Genomic DNA, 13,874 nt, shown 5'->3' with positions numbered 1-13,874 from the left:
ATCTTCAGCAACTTGAAACAATTGTGGTCATGTCAGCTCTGCCAAATAAGTAGATAACAAATCAGTCTGGGATGGAAGGCTGGCATGAAAATCTCCTTGTAGCAGTATTTTGCCTGAAAGAATTTTGCATGTTTTCTGTAAAAAGTACTCCATTAGGTAATATTTATTTATAAAATTTATATCGATTATTGAATATATTAATATAATGTATATATTTAAATACTTTATTCATTAATATAATATTAGTTGATATTAGTTATTTATTTGAGGCCTGACAAAAGGAATTAAGCAAAATACAAGAGCTGGGATAATATGAAATAGACAAAAGGTGGTTGAATTAGCTGCCCAGGATTTAAAAAAGTGATTAATAACATTAAATTTCAGTCTTTTTAGATTACATCTTGAATCACCAGAATAGTATCTATCAAGTTGGATATCCATGGTGCATGGATATCCATGCACCATCAAATGGCAATTAAATCCACTCTATAAAACTAATACTTAATTGCTATTAATTTAAAAGTTGGCTGATAATGTATTTTCAGTGTTATTGGCATCCTTGGGAAGTGCACACAGTTTAAGAGCACTGAGTGAGTCTTTTTAAGGCATCTGCAGATCTGTGGTCTTGTGCTGGTTAAGCTGTCGTCAAAACACTTTAGATGGAAACATAGAGCAATAGAATAATTTGGGCTGGAAGGAAATTTTAAAGGTCATCTAATTCAGGCCCTCTGGAGTGAGATTAAAAAAGACAGGGCAAAATAGAAGGCTAAGTTGATCATCAGTCAGCATGGAGGAAGAGATCCACACATGGGGCAAGAAAGCTTTTTCAAGCACAAAATCAGGAAAGAATCCGAACACTTTTGCATTAGAGCTCTTCAGCTGGAGTGATCTAGGAAGAATTAAATCATCCTCATATTTCTGTGCTAATATGATTATCACGTGGCATTTTAGGGTCATAAAAACCAAGTGATAAGTCTCGACATATGGTCTGAAAACTTCACGAGAGGGAAGCACAAGTTGAAAGTCAGTTTTGCCAGGCTGTTGACTCCCTCAGTAAATGCACATTATGCTATGCAATAGTGGCACCCAGTGGAGGCTGGAATTACAGCAAAGCTTGTGCTGCTCCTGGGTATGGTCTGCCCAAATCTGTCCTGTGCTTAGGAAGGCAGCAGAGGATTTGGGAAGACAGGTTTGTGAGGACCAAATCTATGCACCAGTGAAGCATCCTCCTAAATCAAGGCAAGTCATGTCAAATGGGTTTTTAATCTGAAAAGTTTAGGTTCTCTTATCTGTTCACAACAACTTGGATGGTGTGAGAACTGTTTTCCTACAGGATAGGCCCTCTGCCTTAACTGCATTAATTAAAAAAAAAATAAAAATAAAAAAAAATCCTTAAGCAGCATCTAATGCAAGAGCATCCTTGGGGCAGTGGGGAAAAATTCCTGCTATTCCTGCTGCCCTGAGAGTACTGCCTGGATAGTGACTGTATCAGTCTGAAAAGCTTGGAGAGAACGTGAGGAGCAGGATATGTGCACAGGAGAAAGGAGAATCAGAAGGAAAGGATGGCTTCTTGTTCAGTTTCAGTCTGAAAAGCCTGTTAGGTGCATGAGAGAGGAGTTGAGAACAAGTGGAATGCCAAGAGTGTCAGGTAAGGAAGGAATTATCAAGAGGAAAATGTCTTCAAGCTTTAAGTTCAGGTAATGCTAACAGCAGCACCACTAAAAGTAAAAGAACACTAATAATAAGCTTTAAGCAGAACAACCCTCCTCAATATGTTACAAAATGATTGGACTATCAGATTTCTGTAAAGAATGTGTTGTTTACTATGGGGTGGTCAAATGCTGCTCTGTAGGGAATGCCATTATCTGCAGTTGTAATCTTCTGGTTATTGCTTTCCCAGGCATCATGTTTGGCAAACGATTCTGATGAAGAGGGACTTGGGAATAACTGACATATAGAATGGAGTGAATTAGAATAATGCTCCTGCACACAAGGTGCTGTTGAGCTCAGATTTCAGCTCCTGTTATATGTAGGTCTACTCATAAGATCACAAAACTCTGATGAATGAGAATGATTATCTGAGTTCCTAGAAAATGCCCATCCTTAACTACTTTAGCACTCTCTATCCTCTGCATTTATCTTAGCATTTTGTTTTAAGCATATTTTAAGCACCTGATGCTTTGGCATTTTGTCCATGCTAGAATTATTCTAGATTTGCAAAAAGTGGCTGCATGCAGGAAAATGCCTTCCAGGACTTTCTATTGATCTGGTTATTATTCAGTCTGAGAAAAACTCAATTTCTGGAGTGATAATAAGTAGCATGATTGTAATGGCTTATATCCACATGCTATGTGGCCATAGGTAAGTTTTTATCTTCATTTTTTATCATAGTACAGGGTATGAGAGGGAAATGAAGTCACTCAGGAGTAAGAATCTCCCCCAGGTGTCTAATGTGAACTTCATGGCTGATCCAAACATGATGTTTTACTACTATCTAGGCTGAGGAAGCAATTATAACAAAAAATAAGGAAAAAGAGCTGTTAGAATAGGTTTTCAATTTATTTTTGAGCAAGGTACTTGATTTGCTCTGAGAAAAATAATTAGAAGGCATAAGTCACCTTTTAGTTGTTAGAGATGGCTCCTGTCTCGTCCTGTATCCTTGAAGAAGAACTGGGTTAAAAATCATAGGATCTCACCTAGGAAATATTCATGGATGAAGACACATGACTGACTTCCTGCTCCTGTTTAGCTAAATTTATTTATGTATTTAAAGGCTGTGACAAATTGCGTTTTTCCTCACTCAGAAGAGGATGATGATTTGTGCCTGAGGGAACTGGCAGCGTTTGAATTTTCCAGCCCATGGATTTCCGTGTGGCTGTATCAGATAAGGTTGAGAAATGCACCCTGAACCTTTATTTTACCAGTGTATTAATGATATTGATGTTACTCTGAGAAAAAAAATTCCTTGTTTGCTGCTCTCCTTTGGTTCATCTTCCCTTCAAGCTCCTTTAAATGTAAAATAACATGTTGCATCTAACTTTTCATACATCTTTCTGCTAGAAGAATTCGTATCTTGCATTAACCAGTAAAAATTAATCACTTGCCACAAAATGTATGAAGAAGGTAAGGCACTTAGGACCTGGGGCATTGGAGAAGACATTAGGACAGAGAAGTTTAATTAATCAGATCAGGACTTCCAGCCCAAAAAAAAAGGACAAGTAATTGAGACATACTCATGTAATTACAATTGATTTTTCTCACAGAAAAAAAACCCCAAAAGACAAAGAATGACAGTTGCTGAAAGTGGTAATGGCAAAGGAAGTGATTTTAGTTTGAGATGACATTGGCATTTTTTCCTTCTTTTACTCTCTTGATTTTTAAAGAAGCTATGAGTGCAGACTTGTGATCCTTCTAGTCCTAAAAAGAAGAGTAAGTCTATATCGGTAAGTAGTATTTTATAGTTCAAATAAAGAGAAAATTATAGAGAGAGAGAGAGATAGGAAATGATATAACAATCAAGGACCTTTTAAGTTACATGGATTAAGATTTATAATTGAATTAAGAGAGATCAGTTAAAACTCATTAAAAGCTGACTGATTAGACTTTTTTTTTTTTTTTTTTTTTTTTTTTTTTTTTTTTTTTTTTTTTTTTTTCTTTAAGAAAAATGATTTGTGGCCAGTTATTTTGAACAAAAACATTTACACTTTTCTTAAAAAAACTTAAGGCTTTGGAATAGGTACTTGTATTTACTTTGGCCATTCATTTTTTTAGTGACTCCTGTCTTTTACTTCTGGTTAAAGTTCCTCTACCCTAAAACAACCAAGGATCTGAGCCATAAGTGTCAGTAAGAGGCCAACCAACATCTCAGTTGCTGCTGGGCAACTTGTCCATGGTAGTTGGCAATGGAGATTGGACAGAGCTCTCCTGCAGGTTTTGTGCATTAGGAGTGGGAAGCAATAGCTTTCTGTCATGGCAAGGACCATCTAGAAGGTGCTTTGGATCCACTTTGCTTTAGAAATATCTTTGCTCAGTGATGAGAATAATGAACCTCCAGAGCTCATGGTGAGTCTTTGCTGTTGGAAATATGGAAGTTATTTTGATGGGAAGCAATACAGAAATGAATGTTATTGGTATTTGATACAGGTGTTGGTAAAAATCAGTTACAGAAAACACCCGAATGATTCAAACTGTTGTATGCACACACACAGAGCTGCTTCAAAACCTGGCAATTCCATAAATACTTTGAAAACAAAACCCCACATGTTCAATGCAACAACTGCTATTTAGGTTTTTATACGGAACTTTAGAGCAGATGTTGTGAACAGAACACTTAAGTGCCTAGGCAGTCTGAGAGTATTCATACCTGTAAATATCTATAATGACTTTTGGGACAGCATGGGATGTGGAACAGTTCTGAGCTTAACTAGGTCTAGGTGCAATGTCTTCTACTGATGGCTCCTAATTTCACTGAGGAATGCTAAACCTTCAGTTTGTCATATCATTAATATGCCTCAATTGCAAGGCACTTTTCACACATTTTGGTGAAAGCAAGCCTGAGGCATGTTCTTTTTTTGTGGAATGTGAGAGAGCCAGCAGTTCTTAGCACACAAGAGACTCACTTCAAGACAGTTTTGAATGACCTTTACTACAACATCTCTTCTTCTTATGTAGAGAGGAAAAGAAAACGTGTAAGAGAGATTGGCCTGAATTTTTTGTTTGGAGGCTACTAATCTAATTATAAGCAACATGGTGGATATTTTTAAAAGTAATTTTAAAAGTAATTTGCTCTGATCTTTTTTTCCTCCAGGATCCTTGTTGGCTTTGAATTTGGTATAATTTGTTTAAGTTGAATCTTGTTTTGTATTGTTTAATTTCCTCATCAGACATCAGTCAAATTAAATTTAAAAAAATATGCTAAATTCCTCTTTGGTAAAAAATAGTGGAGAGACATAGCACAGACTTTGCAGTGGCTTTTCCCTAGCAGTTGCTATCATAGCTTTCAGTGGCAGTTCAGGTTTGTTACACTTTCCCAAGGATGAGAAGGATGTGACCAGGACTTTGCCTGCTGCCCAGTGAAGTTGGACATATTTGGACTCTGAGATATGATGCTAATATAAATAGAATGTCCACTGTTCATTCTGCCTTCTATTCTTTGTTAGCTGTAGAGATGAAATATTGGAAAAACATTTCCACTAAAATATTTTAGTTACAGTCTGAATTATTCTAGATTATATTGCCTAGCAAATGACACAGATTTTGTTTGCTAATGCTTTTGGTGAATGGGGAGAGCACAGAAGGCAAGTCTCAGGAGAAAATCCAGTAAAGCATAGTTTCATTCTAGCCAAGGCCTTGTCCTTCAAAACAGCATTTTCTTCCTTCTGATGCCTTGAGTTTGAGTTCTTTCTAAAAGTCTGGTACATTTTGATTTAAAATTACATTCTTTGGCCTCAAGGATTCCGTAGCTCTGGTTTCAGAGTGATGTGGACCTACCTTAGAATCCTCGCTGTCACACTTTTCTAGTATCACTTCTAGATGTCCAATTATGTTATTTTTGATTCCTCCAGAAGGAGAGCAGATCCTAATCCTGGGAGCTCTCCTGCATCCAGAAAAAACCCAGTATCATTCTGTGGAGACCTGAGCTGGCTCTTCTTCTGTTCTTTATGGACTGGCAGATGGTAGAATGCAGCTTGTGAAATTTCTAGTCCAGGCTTGAGCTTTACTGGTCTGGGGGATTCAGTTGGTTTGGAATATGGAATGAGAGTTTTGCTGCTTATGAGAAGTGAGCCTTGAGTATCGTTGGGGAACGCTAATATTTAATAATTTGTAGTTGTTACATTCCTTCTGTCATAACATCCCTTCCATTTTTCTAAGAATGAGAAAATTAGTTTATGGATTAGGGACAATATTAGAAAAACAGGCAGTGACTGGATGACAGAATCAGAACAGTATTTGGGATTTTCCTAAACAACGTATTTGTTTTCCTGGATCTGTGCAGCTAAAATAAGGAAAATTGAGGCTTTATCTTTGCTATAACATAACACTTCCACGTTTCTCTATCCAAAATACCTGGAGAAGGTCCTGAGCTATTGAAACTGGAATCTGCTCACTAGGAATATCCAATTTCATCCAGTTCTGACCCATTTTTCTGACGTGAGATCAGCTTATGAAAATTGGCTGACTTGGAAATATGATTTTGAATGCAGAGTGTAATTGCCCCTGTATCAAAGTGCTGTATGGTACTTATCCTTGGATCTTCATATGTTGGGAGAACAATCTCTATTGAAAGTGCAACAAAATTTGTGGGTTTGTTTCTTCTAGTTTAAACACTAGCTTAACTTTAAATATATGTGTTTACTATCCTTCATAAGAATGGTTCCTTTTGTTGAGACCTCTTAAGGCAGCAAAGAATATTAAGTAGAAGAAAAATAAAAATTCAGCTTGTAAAAATATCCAATTTTCTCAGCATCTTAGGATTGTCCTTATTTCTTTTATTATAGAATAAATGTAGCAACTGTATTTGACCAAAGAGCAGCACTGGAAGGTGCTAATGGAGAGAAAAACATCTGAGATCACTTTACCTGATGACTCCTAGTAGACCTCTAACTGCTCATAAAGATTGCATGTGAGCAGCTGATCTTAAGCATGAATTTCTCAGGCTTAAAGCAATTCTGAAATTATTTTATTGCCACTGCAGTCATAGACATAAATCAATGTTTGTAGGAGACCCAAGGAGATTTAGCTAACTGTCAGGAGAGGAATCTCAGGATCAAATAACTTGGGTCTGCTGTAGCCAATAAAGTTCTATCAATTTTCACCAGATGAAAACTGCCCCTTTTTCACTTTTTTTTTCAAATTTTTGTTTAAATAAGGGTAGCAATTTCCTCTGTTGTTATTGCAACATGAATGGACTCTTATTGAGTTGCTCACTAAAAGTTTTATAGCTAAAGTACTGTGAGTGTTTTCATTATAAATGGGTATCATAAAACTCTATAACTTGCTTGTAAAACTTCTCTGCCAATAAAAATTTGGCACATCCAAGGTTAGTTCTGGAGCTAATTTATTTAAAATAATTTATTAAAATAATTGAACAGCCATTGTGAAGTAATGAATGTAGCAAACAATTCTATTAACACCTGGTGCCTCATAGTGCTGTTCTTAAAAGCAACAAAAAATTTGGGAAGAGAAATATGAGTAAAGCACTGAGTCACTTTTGGTAACTATGAATTTAGACATAAAAACATTTTTTCTGAGCAAGTTACTGTGTATATTTAATACATTATATTATAGAAATATTCTACTACTACAGTGTATTTGATTAGTGTACATATGATTCAAATATTGCTGAAGCCTTACATTTTAGAGAGTGGATATTTTTTAAGCTAAACTGACTGACACCAGTGAAATGAGAAATGTTTGCAGGAAAGTTGTTTGCATAAGGATCTTTAGCTTAAAAGTGTTTGCAAAAATCTCATATTTAAAATGAGAGGGGAAAAAAGCACAACATCCTATGCATGTCCATTGCTCACTTTCTCTGCCTCTCTAATGTAACTCTGCTTTCTACTGTGGTTTCCATTGTCATAATTTGAGATTAGACTAGGGTTGTATTTGTGTGGAAGTCATGATACAATACAGCTGGCCAAGAATTTTAATTCAATGAGAGAAGTTATATGTGAAATTACAGTAATAATAACAACAGGGATTAATAAAAATATTAAGTCTACTGCATAATTAAGGTTTCAAATTTTTTGACTTGAACAAATACAGAATTCTAACAGGAAGATTATCGAGTAATTTTCCTGAGAGAGGAAAGACACACTGAAGAGTTAGATTAGGTGATAATGAGTGGCTGTGACCTCCACGTTGCTCTTTTTGGATACAGACCCTTTCTCATTATTGTAATAGAAAAAGAGGGTCCTCTAAAAATGTGATGTGCATGAGATTTTTTTTCTTGTGAAGAGGGACACTAAGAGATACTTGAAAGTAGAAACCATGGTGTCACACCAAAACCTAAATCAGACAAAGTAATCAAACATGTTGAAAGAGTGTCCTTGTTTTTAAATGGCAGGCACCAGGTGTTGGAGAAGATAGCCTCACACCGTGAAGTGTCTGTGACATTATTTATTTAAAAGTAGATGACTGGAGCATATTTTTTTCAAGGAGCACATCTCATTTTCTGGAGTGCCCTGCTACACATAACCTGGAGCCCCTGTTTGTTTACAGGAGTAGTTGAGGTGGGTATTTTTCCTTTTCTCAGACTATGATCCCCCAGGGTAAATAAAAATGAGGCCTATGTGAAAATGGCTAATGTATGCTCTTTCCTTAATTTAGATTTCAGGTCCCAGTATCTTGTTCAGCATTCTTGTACATCACTTGACAGTTCCTCTTATCTTGTTGACAAGTCCTTTTTTTGGGTCTGTGTGGCTTCATTTTAATGGATTTCAGACCCCAAAATATAATGTATAAAGCCTTATCCATTATTTAAAAGAAACAAGCATGTACTTTTTGGAATTTGTAATGCAGATGCAGATACCAAGAAAACCATACAAATAGGAATAGATTCTTGCTGCTTAAAAACAAGCCAGTGTATCTAGCCCTCAAAAATGTAGGAGACAAGAACCTGAGAAACAGTTGGTGTCATGTGTCACATAATTTCAAGAATTTAATCTTTATCATATGCGAGCATAAATAGTTCTTCCTTATTCATACAGGGTTCAGACTCTACATGTAACATAGCCATTATTGGGATTGTTTATTGACAGAATGAGAAAGAAAATGTAATGAATGTTGAATACAAGGGTCATTGCAAATGTCTTTTTTTCCCACCAAGCCATTGTGCTCATTTGTGACCAGTGGTTTTCCCTCTGTTTTACCAATGCATCCCAATTCTGTGAACACCTTCCTACACTACAGGTAACTTCTGTATAACTGTGAGTGAATTCCCTTGCAGTCTCTTGTCCTGCCCTTTGTGGCTACTCAGCGTTTATCCTGTAGAAATGGAGGGATATCACATTGGAGGAGTAGATCAGGAAAGCTGAGTTTATCCTTGGGTGTTTCACTTCTCTTTGTGGAGAGTAGTTTGAAGCAATGTAAGCTGTGTTTTATGGGAGTGGGAATATGTGAATATTGCTAGGCTAAGAGCAGTGCAGTGCCTGGTTTCTTTTATCAACCACAAAAATACTTTAAAGACTATCTTGCCCTTCATATCAGTCCTCAATATTGGGGGAGTTCAAAGCCAGCTCTTCTCTCATCCTTCAAGCAAAGACAAGAGAGAACTATGGACTTACTGATTTTGTCCATACTTTCTGTAAAATGACTGATTTTCTATTATCTCTTTGACAACCATTTGTACTTTTTATCTGCAACAAACGTAGAGCATTTCTGAGTGCTGAGGAACATGAATTTTGAGGGGCAGGGCTGCTTCCTCTTGGTTTCATAGGGAGAAAGGGTTTGCATAGAATTAATCTTTTGACTCCTGGACAGTCCAGAGTAAGGAACTTATTTAATCTTGCTCTGCAATTTGTTTCTCCCTGCAATATTGATGTAAGGCTGATATTTAGGCGTTGCCACATTTAATGCATTCTTCAAGGTTATACAGTCAAATGTCTTTTGTCTTATGCCACACAACAATATCCCAACATCCATTTTACACTTCCCTTGATGGATAAACATCAGAAATAAAAAAAACCCTCTTCATCAGCTTAACCACATCTGAAGGAGGGAAGTTGTAAAGGGAAGCTGTTGTCAAAGCTGCTGCAAACCAAAGCACATCTCACTGCCAGTTTAGATACAAGGCTAAAGTTATTGACAGAAGTTTCAAAGCTGCTGAGTTGGGAACTGTTCAACCTCTATTCAGCCCCACACTGTTCTGTGATGTACACAACAGGGCTTATAAATTAGGTGCTGTGGCCACTGTTGTACAGCGTTAGTTATAAAAATCATTGCAGTTTTATTCTCTGGTCACTGCTGCTGCCATGGAATTGTTGCAGTAGTTTGGATTATTTGGGATTATATTTGGGAAAGTTTTAATGGCATCACTTTGTTACTATAACATCTCTATATCAATTCCATTACTCAGTAACAAGTCATCAAAATAGCAGTATATGGATTCTGCTGGATGAATATGATAATCCTCCCTCCCTGCCTTCTTTCTCAGTTACCCTCTTCGTCATCCTGTAAATTTTGATGTGTTTGGGTTTTTATCCACCTTTATATATTTGGTTTACCCTGTTAATGTTCATGTCTTCACCTACATAGTTTACCTGTCCTAGCTTCAGGTAGGAGGTGCTATTGCACAGCATGTGTGAAAGGATAGAAGACACACAGCTCTGATCTATCAGTTCTTGGCTGTTGGGTGCAGCCTCTGTTTTTGAAATTCTCCTCTGAGAAAGCTGAGATTGTTTAAGGGGTGATCCCTTTTATTATATTTTTCCACATTTGCTGCCCTACTTCTGGATCTCAACATCTCCATTTTACTCTTCTGTAAACCTGCTTTGAAATCTGCTGGTTCTTCTTACCAGAAGCACACAAATTTAGGCTGATAGTGTTATCCATTAATTTGACAGAAACCTGTAGGACTTTCCAGTCTCACCAAATGACTCTGAAGATCAATTTAGAGAAGACAAAAAAAAGTTTTGACCAAAAGTTTTACCAATATGTAAGGAGCATCTGAATGTTAAGTGAGCAAACAGGGAAGGTAGGGTCAACAGGATGATCATGCTATGAGAAAAGGCCTTCAGCAGCATTTTTTACAAATGAACATAGACATTACTAAAAGTAAGGAAGGTGATGAGTCTTGGTTCCCAGAGTAGCATGGAAAAGCTGCCTTAAACCCCCTTGTGGAAAGCAGAGAGTTCAGATTGCTGTTGTGTGTAATATTTCAAATTGTGAAGTCATTAATGCAATTCATCCCAAGTTCTTTATTGGTATCTTTAACAGATGCTTAGTTTTATTTATTATTTTAGGAGGAAGGACAGGTATACTGAAGAAAGAAGGCTGCTGCCCCAGAACTCATTCATTCTTATTGTAGAAAAAAGAAATTATTTCCTTTCAGAAGATTTGATCTATGCAGTAACATGGTCACACATTTATTTTGTCACTTGGATTAAGTTTCTACAACAGGGCTATGCTCATAAGGATGTAAGTTCCTGGCATTTTCCCAGTTATCAATACTGAAATATTAGTGATCAAGCATTTACTGAACACCATTCCTCAAATGCAGGGGCTCCACAGCTTCTTGTTGCATTCATGGAATTCATTTGTTTGCATTATCTGGCTAACTGGTTCTTTTGTATTGCCAAGGTGATGAACAGATTTGACATTTAGCTGATTACTTCACCAAAATTAAACAGAAAACAGGGCAGCCGTCCAAAGTTCCTTTCAGTGTGAAACCTAATTATAAAAATGCTTTGAGCAGCAATTTCTTTTTGGATGTTAAAGTGCTTTTATTAGATTGTTCCCCTGTCATTTTAAAATTTATTGCTAGACACTTATAAATGGGGTTGCCTGCTGAAGTAGAATTATTTTATTTTCTGTATTGAAGATGGGAGTAAAAACTGTATGGAACAAATTTTAGGCTGAATTTTGTTAGTATTTTACATGTTTCTGCAAAGGAAGGAGAATAAGTAGTCCTGGCTTTCATAGACTCAAAATATGTAATTTATCCTTGTGTTGAATAAAAGTGTATCTGATTTTTGATTCCCAACTTGGCAACTCCCAATTTCCAAAAGCTATTAATTAGCAAATAATGAAATCAAATATGTGATTTAAAAATTGAGTACAGTCCTGTATTGTTAGAAGCTTGTATTATTAATGTAGATTTACACAATTACACATGATAGAAAAATCTAGCCATGTACTTACACTTGTCTTTCATAAGCCATTACCTGTTCTCAAACAGCATAAAAGTACTCTTAAGTCATTTATCAAGGTCATTGAATCTAAGTTGGCCAAGTGAGTTTTAACCAGTAAATTTAGAGCTGAAGACTGAAGGGGATCTTAGAAGAATTTTCTTGTGAAGTATTTTTTCAATGTCTTGGAATATGTTTAACTTTTTATACTGCCTGTTGTTATTAACATCCTTTGGACCTCAGACAAGGTGTGATCTGGGGAGATTTCAAGGTGACGAAATTGTGGGGTTTTGCATATGATATTGTCTAGCACACTTTGGGTACTAAATCATGTTGTGAGGACATAGATTAATTCTTGACACTGAGACCTATTAATATACCTTGAAGCCCAGTGAATTATGTGAATCTGCTGTTTCAAGCTGTAGAATTCTGCCACAACTAGGAGGAAATATTTTGCTGTAGGTAGATTAATGTTGAAAGCTTGTCAAGAAAAAGTTTAACATTTAAAATTTATTCTTTCTCTTTTTGCCAGTACTAGAGCTTCTACAATAAATACCATTTGTGATCTGAGGAAAAATAGAGATATAGTTTTATGGATTCTTTTATATTTATCTGTGTTACTAGGGTTTCAATGATACAGTCTATTCCCCATTAAAAGCTACATCCCAGTGAATAATCTTACAGAGGGTAATTTTTTTTTTACTCCTATGTATCTGAGAGCTTTTCTCACAAAATACAGTAACTGTCAGGGCTTATCAAATAATTTAATTCATGCCCTTTGCAGGATAAGTAATTAAGATAACTCAACATTCTGTATTAATAAATAACAAAAATGAGAATAAGAGATTTGCTAAATACCCTTCTTGAAGATAATGGGTAGGACTTAATATGAATATTGTGAGGAAGCTTTGAGTGGACAGAGAATGCAGTCTGAACAACAGAGCTAAGAGCAGGTGTACAACACAAGTGTGGGTTTGATTTTTGTTTGAGTGTTGAAGTATATTTCAGTATTAAGCCTTCTTAACTCCTCTTTGTATCTCTAAAGTGTCCAGAGCTGGGGGTGTTTAGCCTGGGGAAAAGGAGGCTCAGGGGAGACCTCATTGTTTTCTGCAACTCAGTGAGCAAGGTGGGAGTCAGCCTCTGCTCCCAGGCAGCCAGTAACAGGACAAGTGGAAACGGCCTCAAGCTGCACCAGGGAAGGTTTAGGCTGGACATCAGGAACATTTCTCCATGAAAAGGATTGCCAAGCTTTAGAATGTACAGTCTAAGGGAGGTGGTGCAGTCACCATGACTGGCACAGCACTGGGTGCCATGTGTGCTTGACCAGGGGGTGTTCAGCCATGATCTTGGGGGTCTTTTACATCCTAAATGATCCTATGTTCTAACCACTTGCTTGTCAATGTGGTAAGTTATTCAGGGCTACGTTAAATGGGGAAACACATTGCTGTTAATTTGAAAGTTCACAGATTGTGCCCCTGTGCACAGAGAACACTCCCTAGCTGTGTTTTGTTGCTAACAATGATCCCAATGGATGTGCCCTGTTGCTGTCTTTCATTGTGCCAGTGGGTCTCCTATAATTTAAACCAATATGTATGCATATGATCTATTTGCCTGAGCTGTGTAAGAACCCTTCAAACTCTAAAAGCAGAAGCCTAAGTTATTTCTCATTTTTCTGTTTCTCTTTGAAGTAAGCAAGGGATGTGTGGACCTAGCTTTAATACAAGTGCTGTGCAAGCTCATCAGGAGCAGCTTGGCCAAAGTCATCTTAAAAGTATTCTTTTTGATCCCGTCTTGGTTTTGTGACAATTTCAGGGAAAAGTAAAAAAAAAAAAAGTAAAAAAAAAAGAAAAAAAAAGTCTGTTTAGAACTTAGTGCACACTCAGATTTGAGTCTTGTAGTACAGCTCAAATGAGGCATAGTAGCAATTAACATTTGCTTATCAGAGCTTACTTTTGGATTCATGTTTAACTTCAGGTGTCTGTCAGAAAAGACTTTGTTGGACCGAAATCGATTTCACATTAAGGCAGA

The 13,874-nt window shown here is 36.7% G+C and overlaps 1 protein-coding gene across 1 annotated transcript in view; it reads left to right on the top strand.

Annotated features, from left to right (window-relative positions):
- The window catches only part of INSC (INSC spindle orientation adaptor protein), a gene marked incomplete at its 3' end in the record, with an annotated part of 126,389 nt that overhangs the window by 95,596 nt on the left and 16,919 nt on the right, over positions 1–13,874 (top strand). The window lies entirely within an intron of this gene.

The sequence above is a fragment of the Zosterops lateralis genome, assembly GCF_965231275.1.
Source record: "Zosterops lateralis genome assembly, chromosome: 6".
Lineage (NCBI taxonomy): Eukaryota > Metazoa > Chordata > Aves > Passeriformes > Zosteropidae > Zosterops > Zosterops lateralis.
The sequence above is the reverse complement of the archived record's forward strand: the minus strand, read 5'-3'. Positions and strand labels throughout refer to the sequence as shown.